Here is a 17708-nt window from a genome sequence, read left to right as displayed (position 1 = left end):
GCAAGATGCATGCCCAGAAATAAGTCACAACTCTTAAGGAAGCCCAAAGCATAGCTTCCCCATCAAGTGTTTATAGTTCCTTTATAGCCCTTTCAGTCCAGATGCAATTTGCCAATCAAAGGTCATTTTTAGCACGAGCAATCCTGCCTAGAAACATAGTTAACATTCTGTCAGTGTCATGTTACCAGGAGAACTGAGCTAGAGAGTTAACCAAAGGTCAAATTCTCATCCAAAAAGGGAAAGGGTTTTGTTAACCATTTATCCACAAAGTTAACAAAGGTAGGACATATTCTCAGAAAACATACAGGGATTCTCACAGAGATCCTGGTGACCCATAGCTGAGATCGATACACTGGCAAAGAAATTATGTGAAAAACAAATGCAAACAGAGCCAGTTCCCTCCTAGAAGAACAGGATCATTTCAGTAATGGGACCAGGGTCCTCCTGGTTGGGGCACCATGCATGGTCGGCTCTCCCCTGCAGAAGTACAGGCTTGGCTCTCTCTCATCACTGGACCTGCTCAGCCAAAGAAAAAAATTATCAGATATTTTTATGCCAGTTTATCAGCCCTTCTTGTAGAGGCTTAAATGAGGCCCAGAGAAGGTGTTTTTTCTGAAAAATCATGAGAATAGGTGTAAGAAGGTGTCCACTTCTGGCATCTGTGCCAAATTGGACCCAGACTGGCACGGCCAAGGCTGACCTCCATACATACAGCATAATAGCCAGGAATCCTTTATAGTTTTCCTGGTGTGTGTGTAGACACACACACACACACAAGCAATGAGAATAAACCCAATATCTCGACTTTCCCATTCTAGCAAGAAACTAAGAACAATGTATATATAACTTCTTTGGAAACTCAGTGGCATTGAGAGCTGCCATTTAGTTAGCAAATTGTGGCAGAAAATCTGAGTTTCCAAACATATCATATAGACCATCTACCAAGTGCTGCCAATACCTATAACCACATTTTAGCAAAGTACCATAACCATCAAAAGCACAAGTATCATCATCATCAAAAACCATAAATATTAGCCACATTGCCATAAATACCTCCAGACCCCATCATCATTGAGGTCACCACTACCCAGAACCACAAAACCACTATTATCTAAAATCATAGTAAATATAACCCAGAGCCACAAAATTATCAATATCTAAAACTATATAGTCACTGTCACCCAGAAACGTCTCCAGTAGTATACATTAGTTATTGTCACAATAATGTTGCGTAACAAACCAACTCAAAATTAAGTGGCTTTACGTTCCTGAGAAAAAAGAAAAAAGCCAGAGGTATCACATTTCCTGATTTTAAACATACTACAAAGCCATAGTAATAAAAACAGTGAGGTACTGGCATAAAAATAGACACATAGACCAATGAAACAGAATAGAGATCCCAGAATTAAATCCCAGCATATGTAGTCAACTAATAGTTGACAACGGAGCCAAAGATACCCAAGGGGAGGACAGTCTCTTCCACAAATGGTGCTGGGAAAACTGGAGAGACTTATGCAGTACAATGAAATCAGACCCCTATCTCACACCGCTCACAAAAATTAACTCAAAATGGATAAAGACTTAAACATAAGAACTGATACCATAAACCCCTAGAAGAAAACATTGAGAAGAAGATTACTGATATTGGTCTTGGCAATGATATGTTGGACGTGATGCTAAAAGCACAAACAGCAAAAGCAAAAATCAACAAATGAGACTACATCAAACACAAAAGCTTCAGCACAGCAAAAGAAACAATTAACAAAACAAAACGGCAGCCTACATAATGGGAGAAAAGTTTTGCAAACCATGTATTGAATAAGGGATCAATACCTAAAATATATAAAGAGCTAACACATCTTAATTACAAAAAAAAAAATCCCATTAAAAATTGGGCAGAACTAAATAGACATTTTTCCAAAGAGAACATCAAAATGTCCGAAGACACATGAAAAGATGCTCAATATCACTAATCATCAGGGAAATGAAAATAAAAACCACAATGAGATGTCACCTCAAACCAGTTAGAATGGCTACCATCAAGAAGACAAGAGACAACAGACGCTGGCAAGGATGCAGTGAAAAGTGAACTCTTATATACTGTTGATGGGAAGGTAAATTAGTTCAACCACTATAGAAAACAATATGAAGGGTCCACAAAAAATTAAAAATAGATCTACCCATATGACCCAGCAATTCCACTTCTGGGTATATACCCAAAGGAAATGAACACAAGATTTCATCAAGATATATACATACTCTTGTTTATTGGGTATTCATAACAGCATTAGTGATAATAGCAAAGAGATGGAAACAACCCAAATGCCCATCAACAGATGAATGGATAAAAAGATGTGATATGTAGACACAATGGAATATTATTTGACCATGAGAAAGGAGGATATCCTGCCATTTGTGACAACATGGATGGACCTTGAACACATTCTGCTTAGCGAGATAAGTCAGACAGAGAAAGACAAGTACAGTATGATATCACTTATATGTGGAATCTAAAAAAGTCAAACCTGTAAAAAAAAAAAAAAGAGTAAAATGATAGCTACCAGAGGATGGTGGGTGAGGGGATAAGATTGATGGTGTTTAACAGTACAAATTTGTAATGAGTAATAAATAAACCATAAAGATCTAATGTACAGTATAATGAATATAGACAATAATATTGTACTATAATCATATAATGTGATAAATACTGCTTCAATGGTAATCATATTACAGTATATAAATGTATCAAAGCAACACACTGCACACCTTAAATTTACAAAAAGTAACATATCAAATTTACCAAACAAAAAAATACATCAGTGTCTTTAAACAGTAGCAATTCTTTATTGTTCATGATTCTACAGATTGGCCAGGGAATTCTTTTGGTTGGGCCGATGTTTGGCTGATCATTGCCAGACTAGTTCATTGGCTGCAATCATTTGGTAGGTTAGCTAGGAGCTGGCTAGTCTAGGATGTCCTCAGCTATAATGACTCAACTCTGTTACAAAGGATCTGTCACCTTCCAACTGGTGAGCCCAGGCTTGGTGATGTCAAAGGAAGAAGGAAACCAGCATGAACAGAAATATACAAGGCCTCTTGAGGTCTCAGCTTAGAACTGACATAATGTCATTTCAGCTACTTTTAGCCGGCCAAAGCAAGTGATAAGATGAGCCCAGATTCAGAGAGGGGGCTCCTAATGGCAGTTGCTGCAAAGTCCAATTGCAAAGGCTATGTGTCCAGGGATACACAGAGAATTAAGGCCATTTTTGTAATCAATCTACCACTTGCAGCTACAGATACGTTGGAGCATAGTACCATATATACTTGGAACTAAAAGTGACACCAACAGCTAAAGTCACAAGACCATGTACCAATGTCTTTTAGTTACAAATATTTAACAAGACAAGCATGTCACCATCACATTATTTATATCACCCAGAGACAATATTTATCTTAACATGCACTTACATCAACTACCTAATCCTGTGTAACACAACGTTACAGATTAAAACATCGAAGTCAAAGAATCCTCTCATTGCATCCTTGGAAACAAGTCATACAGTGTTGGGTATCTCTGTTCCCTATTAAGCTATGACATATGAGAAGAAATCAGCACTCTATTTCAATTGTGGTTATTTTTTCCAACTCTCCCAGAAAGACAAGAACGTTTTTTAATACCTTATCCTGACAAAGTGGTCCTGAGAGTAATAAACAAAATATACACAATCTTTACTTCTTTCATTGTAAATTTTAAAATACATAAGCATATGACTACCATACAATCCAGCTATTCCACTGCTGGCTATTTATACAAAGAACATGAAAACACAAATGCATAAAGATGCACACACCCCTACATTCATTGCAGCGTTGTTCACAATAGCCAAGACTTGGAAGCAGCCTAGGTGCCCATCAAGGGACAAATGGATAAAGAAGATGTGGTATATATACACAATGGAATACTACTCAGCTGTAAAAAAGGATGAAATCTGGCCATTTGTGACAACATGGATGGACCTTGAGGGTATTATGCTAAGTGAAATAAGTAAGAGGGAGACAATCAAATACCATATGATCTCACCGATAAATAGAAGAAAAAAACAACAACAAACAATCACATAGAGACAGAGATTGGATTGGTGGTTACCAGAGGGGAAGGGGGGAGGGAGGAGGGTGAAAAGGGTGATAAGACACATGTGTGTGGTGATGGATGGTAATTAGCCTTTGGGTGGTGAACATAATTTAATTTACACAGAAATCAAACTATAACGATGTACAACTGAAATTTATATGTTATAAACCAATGTTACCACAATAAAAAATAACCTGAAAAATAAGTAAATAAAAATAAAATAGGTAAGCGTGGTTTTTGGAATGGCTAACCTAACAGATAATACGTCAACTTTCTTCCTGTGAAAGGATCAAATGCATTTCTCTGGGGAATCTTCCAAGAGTATATTTCCAGAAAGTCAGTGTTTATATTCTTGGGAAATAAATGCACTACTTTGAAAAAGTTTCCTGGGAAGTAGGAGAAAATGAACCAGGTTAAATAATTACTGGGCATTACTGAAAGAATCAGAAACTCTTTACAAAAACCCAAATATAAAGTGAAATATGTTTTACCTAGCGAAATAATAAATTTGGCAGAAATTCAGGCTTAATGAGTTTTAGGATATGGTTTTAGAAGAGCCAGGAATTTTCTGCGAGCACTTACGTGAACATGAGGTCCGATCTTAGAGGGTCCTGCTTGCCCCTACTCAAAGAAGATGAGCTCCGAGAGGAGGGAAGACATGAGAGCCTTCTCAAACGCCTCTATAGGAAGGACAGCAGCTTCTAACAAGCTAAATATCCTCCAGCATCTGACAAATTGGGTCACTGAGAGCCAGGCCTATCAGCCTCTGAAACCATGATGCTAGTGACACCACCAGAGGTAAGTACCAAGTGATGCGGCCAAAGACACTGTTCCTCCCAAAAAGCTCATGGCCCCACAGGTCAAATAATACAGACAGCAGTGGAAGATGCCAGCATATTTTGCTTAATTTTAATTCTGCTTGTCCAGCAACGCTGCTAGTAATAGATCCTGGTGGCCCTTTAGATTTCATTTTGTGGCATTTGCTACCTCTTCTTAGGCGCAGAGGCATAGCATATATATTGTTGGGGAATCAGTGAGTGGCCCTTGAAACTATGAGTAAAGGTCACTGAGGTAGGAGGCTAATTTTCAAAAACTCTTTCCACAGTTATTATTTCAAGGCCACACTGGACCCAGTCATGTTCTGTAAGTTCCAATTATAAAAACTCATTCATTCAACAAATATTTATTGCACACATACTTTGTGCCAGGAATGGTCCTAAGCACTGTGGATACGGCAGTGATAAAATAGACAAAGTGCCTGCTCTAATAGACATTCAAATACAGATGCCAGGAAATAAATGGTAAACACATAAATGACCAAAAGAATTACAGCTTGTGATAAACGCTGAGAAAGAATGAACAGAGAATGAGGATGGAAAACAATGGGAGGAGGAACGGCAGGCCAACCCACATTCAGTAGGTGTCAGGAAACAAGCCGAACTCCAAAGGATGAGAAGGAGGCAGGCACGCAAAGATCTGGAAGAAGAGAGGAAAACAAATGCGTGAAGTCCCTAAGGCAGAAAGGGAGTCATTCTAGAACCTGTCAGAAGGCAAGTGTGGCTACAGCTGCAGATCTGTGAGGAGAGGCACGAGATGGAGTCAGAAAGGGTCGTGAGAACCAGACAAGGCAGGACCTCGAAGGCCACTGTGAATACTGCAGAGCTTTCCTCAAAGTGAAAAGAAGCGATTAGAAGGCGTTAAGCCAGGGAGTGGCATGATCTCATTTGCATTTTTTAAGGATCCATCTGGTTGCTGGGTAAAGAATAGACTATGCCTATTTTATATTTGTTTAAATATTTGGATACATACCAGCATATCAACATAAATGCCTCAGAGTGATACCAATTTGGGCAAAAGGCCCACAAATCACCTTGCCTCCATTTAAGAATAAATATTACCTTAATGCGCTGCCAAAAGCAGCATGCGCCACACTTAATACTTTGTGTTAATTTTTAATTTGATGTTTGAGCTCCTCCTTGTGGCTATATGATTGCAAGCTCCTTGGCAATGCCCGTTTTCATACAGTGGCTAGTGACTAACAATTTTTTTTAATCTACCTTTATAAATAAAAAGTGCAAAGCCTAAAATGCAGGTTTGAAATGTAATTAGTGCATTGGAAAAAAATATTTATTATCTGCTATTGTAAATTAGTGCCTATATATATGTACCACATTGTATATGGCATAGTATGGTTACATTTTCACTGAAACCTGTTGTTTTCTGTAACATTCTGGCCAACATCTGTACAAATTAGAGTAAGATATAAGGTATTTGCCTCCTCTCAAAAATAATTTCATCAAACAGTAGAATGTCTTTAAATCCACAACAACAGAGCAAAAGGAGAAAATCTTAACGTTCCATCCTCAGAGTAAAAACTGAAGTGGGACATATTTATCTACCGTAGAAGATGTGAATAAAAATAATCATTGCCTTCATTCATCATCGTATATAGTTGGTGACTGGCAACTTGAATTAGAGAGAACCCCAACCAGTTGGGCATTAGGGACTTTCTAAGTATTGTACCCCTTACTTAATAAGAATGACAGCTTGGAAAAATTGTTCTCAGAAGGAACATCCTTTCCCAAGAAATCCCATTTTCAACTCATTTTGAAGTGTAGAAAGCTTTCACGCCAAGAGATATCCCACGCAGATGTAAGGAGGAGATGCCACTCCGGCCTGGAGAGCTGGGGGATTTTACCTGAGGGTGAAGTTAAACCTTTACCGCCTTAATTCTCTGTATCTTTCTTAGCTCTCCTTATTATTCCAATTTATTTCCAGTGTGTGTAGAATTTCCCAGTCGAGGCTCTTGGGCTGGTGCGTAAGAAGAAATGCTGGGAACTCTGTGGATATAGTCAGCCAGAAGGTAACCACAGTAATGGCACCATCTCTTGGACACGCAGGAATATTGTAATGGATCATGTTTAAAACCTAAAAACGTCCTCAAAGCATGAACGACAGTCAGAGACTATTCAAGGTGGAAAAACACATTAAAGTTCTACTAATGTCACACTTGTTACATGTGCTGACACAGCTCATTGGACTACCCTGGGTATGATTCCTGTAGAAAATCGTACTTAACCACAAGGACCTGCTTTGAAACAGCAATAAAGCAAACGGCTACAGAATTCTGGTCCTGGGCACAACTCGCAAGGATGGGAGTAACCTAGAAAAAAAGTAAGAACCTGCGGTTTCATGATACCATATCGCTTATGGCGTATAACGTGTAGGACACTTCAGTCATAGCCATCACTTCTTGCAGTTACTGTCAAAAGAGGAACAGCTCACTAAAAAGTGGGAATCCATTCTGTGTAGTTTACATAATAAATTCCTAAAATGCACAAACATTTGCAACAAAAATAAAATAAAACCAGAGAACACAGAAATACTCAAGAGCTAAAATGAATGTGTTGGATCTAAAATGCATGATAATTTAAACTTATAGGAAATACGAAATTAAGACAAGTAAGTGCAGATGACGACTAGCAAAGACATTTTAAGTATTCTGAATAATGATGCACAAAAGGATATAAAAATTCACGGGGGAGGAGAAACCGTAGTATCACGCAAGGAAGGTTGTAAACATGGTCTCCAGCGCAGTTTAGATCGAGTCAGGACCCTTGTGGCGTAAATGACAGGAACTCAACTCAAACTAGTACAACCATTTTTTTTCATAACTAAGAAATTAAAGGACACGAGGATGAAGAGGGCCACAGAGAATCAAAAGTTGTTCTCTCTCGCTCTCTCTCTTTTCTGCTCCGCTGCCCTTTGAATTTTGCCTTCATTTTCTCCTGCTACAGACACCTTGCTCTCTGCAGCATGTTTTGGGAGTGGAAGGAAACGACTACTGACATTCCAAGTCTTGGGGAGTCCAGAGGACAGACAGCATTTTTCTCTCACCAGCCCTGCATTAAAACTGCAGATAAGACTGCAAAGTGCCCAGCTTGGGGCATGTAACCACCCAGCACCAATCCCCAAAGCCTGGGTGATGGGGTGTTGTAGTCGGCCCTTCCCAGATCTTCTGTGGCCTGGTTTGGGGTGGAGGAAGGGCAGGAAGCAGGGAACAGGATATTGTGACTTGGAGTGCATCTATGCACAGAATAGTCAAAGGACGATCTGTTGCCAGAAGGAGCAGGGGGTAGAGAAAGGCAGCAGCTGAGTAGGGAAAAAAAAGATGTCCACTGCAGTGTCATTAGGTGAATTGATCACAGCTTTAAAAATTGGTCAAAAGCCCGCAGGAAAGCCACAGCAGGGTCGGGGTGGGGGAGTGTAGGAGGAGCAAAAGCAGACTTCACCTCAAATATACGGAGAACTTTCTAACAATTTGAGGATACCGAAGATGCAATAGGCTACACCTCAGAAAGTAGTGAGCCACCTACTTCCAGAGGTATTCAATCCTCAGCTGGAAGATAATTTGGCCGTGACATTGCAATGGGGATATAAGTTTCAGATGGGTGGAAGATAAATACAAACAGTAACCTTGAAAATTTATGGTTCTGTAAATTATGATATACTAAGTGGGGTGAAATCTATCCTCAGGGACATTGTGGGCTATTAGACATTTTAGTTCCTGGCGTCAACCTTCTGGTACAGGTCACCAACTATGGCTCATAGAGTACTTTGTAAATATTTAAATTAATTGCCAAAACTTCAAAATCTTAGAAAATCCACATAAAATTTTTATTTTATAGCGTCTCTTGAAAAAAAGCTAGATCTGTATTAGCTGGAACCAAGAGTGACTAGACCCTTAGCACAAGGCCTCCAATTTCCAGCTCACCTCACTTATTTACCCTGCCTCTCTTTCTCTTATTTATAGTTCATTTTGTAATCCCTGTGTAAACCAAAGTTAACACTACTCTTTACTCTGCTTACCACAGCCTTCTCCTCTTTCTCCATCAGACTGATCTGGACTCCATCTGCCACAATCACACACTTTTAACAATTATTGCAAAAACAACAGTAGTAATGAACAATAATAGGAGGTACAGGGTAACACTCATAGACCGTTCACTCTGTGCCAGCTGAGCACTACGCCAAAGCTGTTACATACAATCTTAGTCTGTACAGAAAAGGCTACCACTGCACTAACACATAATTCCCCATCTCAATGAGTTAACACGGAAAATTCATTTCTTGCACAAATTTCACATCTAATAGGGATCAGCAGGGATCTTCTAAACCACACAGTTGCTCAGGTATCTAGGCTGACCAAAGCTCTACCATTTGGTGGTTTCTTTTTTGATCTTCTCAAAAATTTAGTAGACTTTTTTCTATTTGATTCTCCAAAATTCCATGGACCAACATCTTCATCCATAGTTCTTCATGAAGCGTGTTTTCAGACAATATTCTATTTTCCAGCCTTTTCCCTAGAACTGAAAGTTCCTTAGAATATGATCTGCTTCTCCAGTTAGAGTAGAGGATAACACTGCCAAACACTTTGCCACTATGTAACATGAATTGTCATCCTTCTGGCCTCTGAGATCACTATCCTCACTGCTTTTTGCCCAACCATTGAGCCAATATTAAATATTTTATGATTTTATTGTAATATCACCTTACTTCCTGTAAGACCCATATTATTTAGGATAGCCAAAGCTTAAGCTACAGTAACAAACCATCCAAATCATCAATGGCTTGACATCATAAAAGTTTATTTCTCATTTATGCTACCTACCTAATTCACAGTAGCTGGGGCTCTGCTCCACGCTGTTACTCAGGAACCCAGGCTGACTGAAGCTCTGCCATCTTGTAGCTATGCCACCTGTAATATGCTACCTTCTCAGTTGCCACAGCAGGGAAAGAAAGAGATTAGCACATCACTCATCAACTTTTTAATGCCTCATTCCAGAAGAGACACACAGTACTTTCACATTTCATTGGCCAGAACCACTCATATGACCCACCTAACTGAAGGGTTATGGGGAAATATGTGAGAGCAGAAAGTTTGGTGAGCACCAGTCTCTCTGCCTCATTATCCCATCTAATTCTTACCACAATTCTCTGAGGTAGGTGTTATTATCCCCACTCTACAAATGAACAAACTGAGGCTTAGTGAAGTTGAATGAACCATCCAAGGACAAAGCTAGTAAGTGGAAGATGTGAGACCGAGATTCCAAAACGGTAGGACTAGGACTAGGCAGAGGAATTACAACCAGAACACACTATCTACCTCTTTGAAGTACTTCTAAATTTTTCATTTACCAAAAATTTACTGATTCACTACACAGAAGTTCCAACTTCACCACCATAGTGTGACTTTGCACAGGTCATGACTTCAGCCTCACAGAGATTATTAATGATATAATGAAAAAAAAACCCACCTGAACCTCAGTTTATTTATCTGTGATTGAAGAAAGTGGACTAGTATTTCTTAATGCCCCATCCACCTCAGATGCTTGTGATTCAATTTTAAGGCCTACGTGAAATTGATTTAAAACCTACATGAAATTTATTTAAAACTCAGATATCAGCCTTCCAACTGGGTTCCTTCATTATCCACAGAAGTGTGGTGGCCAGGATGACAGATCACGAGAAAGGTGATCAGTGTCATGACTGCTTCTTCGTATTCACTAGAAATCCTTGCAATGTTTTATATCTCCATCTTTTCTGGGGTTAGGCTATTGTTATTGCTTCCAAGTGGGATCCTCTAGATAGGAAAAGTTAAGTTTCTATTGTTTCGATCCATTTTAAAATTGAACATAAGATGAGAGCCCAAAGGCTTTTTCTCCCAAGGAGATTTTTCTCCCAAGTCATTGCCTACAAGCTGGTGAGGCCCCTGGTGGGGAAGGGGTGAACAGGGTCAGGCATTTGGTTTATATGTGTCTATTACAACAGAAATATCTAGTCCCCTCCCTTTTGTACCTATTCATGTTATCCCCAATCAATAAATATCAGCCCTTTTTTAATTTAAATGGAATTCAGCAAGTTATCAATAGATTGAGGATAACTAGGACTAACTATTGTCTGGGTTTGGTCGGAAAATTTACAGACTATGCCCACCAGAAGCCTATTGACACAGGGGTGTTTCTTTCTCTTTAGGAGAAAGAAGTCTGCAGAAGATGTAGGACAGTCCCCATGGGCCTCAGTATGTAGGCTTCTCAGCCTTCATGTGAATGAAAGGGGAAACTGAGCACTAAAGGCTTCACCCAGTAAAGAAGCCTGACCTGTAGCATGGAAGGGCAATTCTGAGTCTGAGTGAGCTCAGAGGCATAAACAGCACTGCTCAGGACACCTCTGCAAAGCAGAGCACAAAATCCAAAAGGAAAGCAAGGTGTTCCACTCCAGTGGTCTATTGCTGCATAACAAACCATCCCAAACTGAGAGGTGTAAAACAATAATCATGCTATCATATCTCAGATTCTGAGGGTTAGGAGTTTAGATAGGTCAGCAGTGGGAAAGGCTCATCGTTGCTCCACAGTGTCTGGGGCTTCAGCTAAGAAGAGTGGGAGGGATGGGGGTGACTCAGACCATTGGGCACTGGAATTATCTGGAGGCTTCTTCACTCACATGTCTGTCGGAGACGACTCAAAGTCTAAACGTAACTTGGACTGTTGACCAAAGCACCTACACATGGCCTCTCCATGAGGCTTGGTCTTATTGCAGTGTGAGAGCTGGGTTCTGAGAGAGAGCATCCCAAAAGGGAGCACCTGGAGAGAGTGCATTCCAAGAGAGCCAGGTGGAAGTGCATGACCTTTTATGATCTAACCTCAGAAACCACATAGCACCATTTCTACCATACTCTGTGGGTCAAAGCAACGACTGGCCTGCCCAAATTCTAGGGAAAGGGACACAGACTTCTTTATTGAAGGAACATCAAAGAACATGGAGTCATATTCTAAAATCATCACACATTCTTTCCCACTTTAGCTTTGCCATGTCTAGGACTGCTGGGCCTCACTTCTAGCAGACAAAAAATTGTTTGGTGACATGGGGTGCCTAGCATGAGCCTGGCTAGCTTATGAGCACATATGACATACCCATTGGGGCCACATAGACATACTTGTGGGATACGTCAAAAGAACCCAAGATCCTATGCAAACAGGAAGAGCAAAAGCCAGAGAACCAGCTCATTCTTACCACTATAGTTCCACTTGTAAGCACAGGCTGGAGAAACCTGGACAAAGGGTAGGAGGGAGGTGGTTTATACTTAAGAACAGTCAGATACAATGGAGCAACCAAAGAGGAAACCCACAGGGACTCTGAAAAACAGGAACTAAAGCAACACTTACTGTATTGCTACCCAATTCTGGATGGCTGCAGATTGCAAACTAGATGAGCTATTTTGTTCTGTTGAAATAAGGAAACAAGCTGTGCTTTTCAAGCCAATTCTTTCAGCCAACCTTGAGTCTTCTTTAAAGAATTGTGAGCATGATGCTCTTCGAAATGCCAGCCATGAATGCTTGTGGAAATCCAAGCTTCGTGTGTAAAGGGAGAAAAGGGCTTCACGTTAGGAATTGGCTTTTCAGCCACACACAGCCCCCTCACGTCTTTAAAAATAAAACAAACCACACAAAATTTACTTCCAAGCACTTGATCATTCTGAAAAATCAGAGGGAATTTGAGCCAAAAGGGAGGAAAGTAACCCCTCTCCACAAAGTATAAATATCTGCCCCCTAATTTATGGAGAATGCAGATCATCCAAGCAGCAGTCTATTGGCGTTGACTGTGATTTCATCTAATTAGATGGCTACACAAGCCTCAGAATGCCATGTCTCCTGCCAGCTGACCCTATTCCCACGACCTTCCCTCCTCAAAGTTCAGGGGAACACGATACTTGAGAAAGACGCTGCATTTTAGCCTACAGGAAAATATGGATTTGTGCATGAAGGGGTGTTAAGAGGGCTTTTCCCTTGATTAGTTTGTGCTATCAAAGCCTCTGTGATGACAGAGCATGGAAAACTTACACTGCCCTGTTTTTTAAAAAAATTCAGAGAGCAGTCAGCCTCATCGCTTTTTCACTATCGTGCAGCTAAATTTTGCATGCAATGTGCGTCACTGATTATGCTGTTTTTAAAAAACTCCAGAGCTCAGCATTTCCAATGCTTGTTTTTGCCACTGAGATCTTGACTCTTGAGCAAGGTTGAATCTCCTGAGTTGTCTTTGGGCACTGGAGTTGTGACCCCATGATTAGGTTGATCAGGGCTTGGAGGGTATGGATGTAAAGTCTTGATGGGAAGTTTCATGCTGGCTTGTCTCATCTACTCACAGAGCCCAAGGATGTGGGTCCATGCTGGGTCCACCTTAAATGAACCTGCACAGTCTCTCATCTCCCCCTCTTTTCTTTTTTCCCGTGACCCCCTTCTCAGTGTTTTGTGTTTTTTTATGGCCACGTGCATGGGTTTTTTAAATATTTCCATTGAGTTGTATTAAATATAAAAGGGGATTCATTTTTACATATACGATACAGAATATTTCCAACATTCTAAATGATTCCCTTCTGTCTCTTCTTCTTCAATACCTTCCCTTCAAAGGTAACCACTGTTCTAAGTTTAATCACCATAGATTAGTTTTGCCTGTTCAGGAACTTCATATAAATGGAATCATACACTACGTAGTTTGCATACTGTTGCTTCTTTCATTCATCATTATGATCCTAAGATTCATCTGTACTGTTGCACAGAGCAGTGTTTCTCTCTTCCTTATATTCCCCTTATGAATATACAACAGTTTATTTGAAGACATTCTACTGCTACAGATCCATTTTACTGCTGATGGTGCCCTAAGTCTTTTTTCTCCATTTGTTATCCTTCCCAGATGTCAGTTCTACCACTAAAGGAGAGAGGCAGATCCTTCTAGAAACTATGAGCCATTCCAGACTCCACAAGGTGAGTAGATGAAGAAAAAACATTCAAGCCTTTAAGGTCCTATCCTGGAGGAGATTTTAGGTCCTTTGGAGTCTTCTAAGTGAAACAACCAAATAATAACAATAAGCATTTCCTTCTTAATGTTGATCCCTTTCAAAGATTAACTTATATGTTCAACTAATGGGTTTTTTATCACCTATTATATGCCAGGTATTTTTTTGGTTCTAGGAATGAACCATCAAATAAGACAGATAAGGATGCTGTTCTTCTGAAGCTACCTTACCTTCAAATAAAGTATCAGATGGTGATAAAAGCTATGGAGAAAATTACAACAGAACAGCACAATAACATGGCCAGAAACAGGCTCTCTGGGGAAGCCACAGAATGACCAGAAATAGTCAGCTGCAAGAGGATTGGAGGGAAGCCATCAGGAGGAAGCATATTCTGGGCTGGCAGGGAAACTAAATCAATGCTCTTAAGTGAAGAATGAACTTGGCCTTCTTAAAGAACAGAATGAGGCTAGCGTGTAGTGGGCAACATGAAGATGAGAAACGGGGCGCAGAGGCAGGGAGTGGATCATGCTTGACTTTGTGGTAAAGAGTTTAGATTTTATTCTTTCTAAGTGTGTGGGGAAGCCATTAGAGGGCTTTAAGCAGGAGAGTGACAATTGCTCTGGAAATTGAGTGGAAAGTGGCTTAAAAGGGGTCAAGAGTAGAAGCAGAATATCATTGAAGAGGCCACTTCCCTCAATGATAGATGATGGTATTTTGGACCACGATGGCAGCAAAGGAGGCAAAGAGGTGGACAGAGCTCAATCTGTTTTGGAGAAAGAGTCAACAGAATATGTTACGGAAAACATGTACCATTATGCTAAACAAGTTTCTGTCTTCTTACTACGTCTTACTCAAGACTCCTTCTATCAGCCAGAACGGGGAGGAAAGAACGAAGAACCTTACAGGGAAAGATGGTACTGCCTCACAGTAATCACTTCCCTTGGTGCATGACATGCAGACAGTTCTCTCTCATACACGTTCTCATTTGATTCTCACCACAATCCCATCAGGGAAGGAAGCAGACATAACAAGTTCAATTTTCCGAATAAAAAACTCAGGATTTGAAGATCAGAACAGACTAACCCAAGGATTAGGATACACCATTAGGAAGTTCCTAATCCAAGAAGTGTACTCATCCTTTTGGCATCTGGCCCTCTATATAGTTTTCTGGAGATATTTGCTCCAGTGACCATAATAAATCTTAACTTTATTGAGTGCTTTCTCTCTGCCAGACACTGTGGTAATTCATGACATATATCACCTCTTTTAATCCTACAGCGTTAAGTACCATTATTGTCATCCTTATTTTGCAGACCTACAAAGTTAAGGTTCAGAGAGTTTAAGTAAGCTTTCAGAGCTGTCACAGCTGCTAAGTGCCGGAACCAGGATTTTAGCCAAGGCAAAGTCACTGAAAAGCTCATTTCCACAGTCATAATACTAAGCTATTATAGACGGAATAAATAGAATCTGTTGAAAAGCCCATTTGCACCTCCAGTGTTAAATATCTTAAAATAATTTCAAATACTAATACTCTCTAAGACCTTTAACAACACCATACGGATAAATTAATAGACAACATTTTGGACATTTTCCTCCTCACCCGTGGTACTCACTGAGGAATCTATTTCTCAGCTTCTCTCCCTAGCCTCTGACAAATGTCCACGATGTGAGATCTGATAATTTTCCTTTTTATCATTTGATCCCTAGCTACATCTGTCCATAGCCACCAGCGTGATTAAAGATGTGTCAGAACATCAGGGCCGACTTTATCCTTTGCTCAGAAAATATAAAGTATTCCATTACAGAGCCAGCACTTCATAATTATAAACATTTCTTGAAGACAAATAAATTAACAATAGACGCACTAACTCATCCAGATTAAAATAACTATTTGTGAGATCTCCTGCAAGATGTCTTCTATCATTTAATCAAACATTACCCTACTTTTTAAAAAACTCTAATTCAGAATGCTTTCTGATTAAAATTTCCTTTTGGTTTCATAAATCCTGCATCTGCTATTTAAATTCATTCTATTAAATTATATACCATTTAGAGTAAATACAGACATCTGGGACTGTGTAATCTAATGGCCTCAAGTTACAGATGGAGAAGCTTCGTTCCACAAAGTTTACTAAGAATCCAGGGTGCCCTGGTGAGTGGATGACAAAGCCTGGACTCTGTCTGGCCCTGGCCTCTGACTTCCAGCACAGCAACGTTTTACTATCCCTTTTTGTGTCTTACTTTTACTAGAATATTAACATTCTCCCTCTCTGATAAAGTTTGGAAACTTAGTCTGTAGTTATCTATATAAGCCTATATGTAACCATATAGTGATCTTCTTAAACAAGTTTTCACCTACTTTAGAGTTGGGTAAACTCTTCCAGATCCAGTTCAAATGGAGCTGGGTCAACGCCATCCAACAGAATGAGTCTTTCCACCATCATGTTCCCAGAGAGTTGTGCTCATTTCTCAACTATAGCAGTTATCACATTGTATTCTAATTTACCTGTTTAAACTTATGTTTCCTCTACAGGACTGTGAGCTCATCTAGGCCGTGGTGGCGCCTTAATCCTCCTTGTGAACCCCAGCACTCTGTGTAAGACATGCACTCAGTAAAAGCGTTTATGAGTGAATGTGTTGTGGAATCAATCAGTTATCCCCGAGTGCAAAGAGTTAGGACAATTGACTTATTGGTGGCATACAAAAATACCTTTGTATAAATAAGTCACAAATAAAGCAAAGTAGACAGTTGAAGAGATTATTCTGGGCGAGAGAGGGGAGGTGATTGTGTCAGTCCGAATTCGAATAGGAATCAGGACACAGTAATTAAACAGAAGTTTAATATAAACAATTATTAAACTCTGATAGGAGAATAACTAAAAAGATGTAAAGAGAACTCTAAAAGATACCTTGGGTGAAGGGAGGATGGCCAAGGAAGGACAAAATTGGAAGGGGGCTCCTCCTCAAGGCTGAGGTTCAGACCTCATGGAAGAGGGTGTGCTTGTAGCCCGCAGGATGGTGGAGAAGTTCGCTGGGTTGCCTGGGCCAGGGCTGGGCCAGCGTTGCTGGGCAAGCAGAAGCCACCCTTCCGGGCACAGGCAAGCTGTGGCTGGTGAGTGGGCACACAGAGGGAGCCTAGCGTCACTGCAGGTGCGTGCTGTCCACAGCAGGAGAGGCACAGGAAGCACACCTTGGGAGCACAAACCAACAGATGTTGGTGGGAGGGCACACAGAAGGAGTCAGGATGCCACTGTGGGCACAAGGCCTGGAGAATGCAATGTCCGTGTCACGAGGGCCAGTGCAAGATGGTCAGTGGGCCCAGGCTGCAAAGTTGTTAAGGGCCTGCCCACTCAGGTGCACAGCACCACTGGACATCCTCCCATACCTGCTGTCCCTGATTGACAGCAGCAGGAGCCGGAGAAAGCAAACGCAGAGCCCAAACAAGGAGGAGAGCGCCTTCCTCCTGCAATGCCCTTCCAGCTCCCTCTACTGACAAAGCTTCATATTACCCCCTGAAATGTGGAAAAAGTCCAGACCCTTATCGCAGAGCAGTGAAGGTCGAATCTGGAGCTGAGAGACAAGACACTGATAACTGGTACAGAGATCCAACACTCAATAAATAAAAGATGTTTGGAGGGGCTGGCCTGGTGGCATAGGGGCTAAGTTTGTGCACTCTGCTTCTGCGGCCCAGGGTTCACCGGTTCGGATCCCAGGCATGGACCT

Source organism: Equus asinus, chromosome 21 (assembly GCF_041296235.1).
Source record: "Equus asinus isolate D_3611 breed Donkey chromosome 21, EquAss-T2T_v2, whole genome shotgun sequence".
Lineage (NCBI taxonomy): Eukaryota > Metazoa > Chordata > Mammalia > Perissodactyla > Equidae > Equus > Equus asinus.
The sequence above is the reverse complement of the archived record's forward strand: the minus strand, read 5'-3'. Positions refer to the sequence as shown.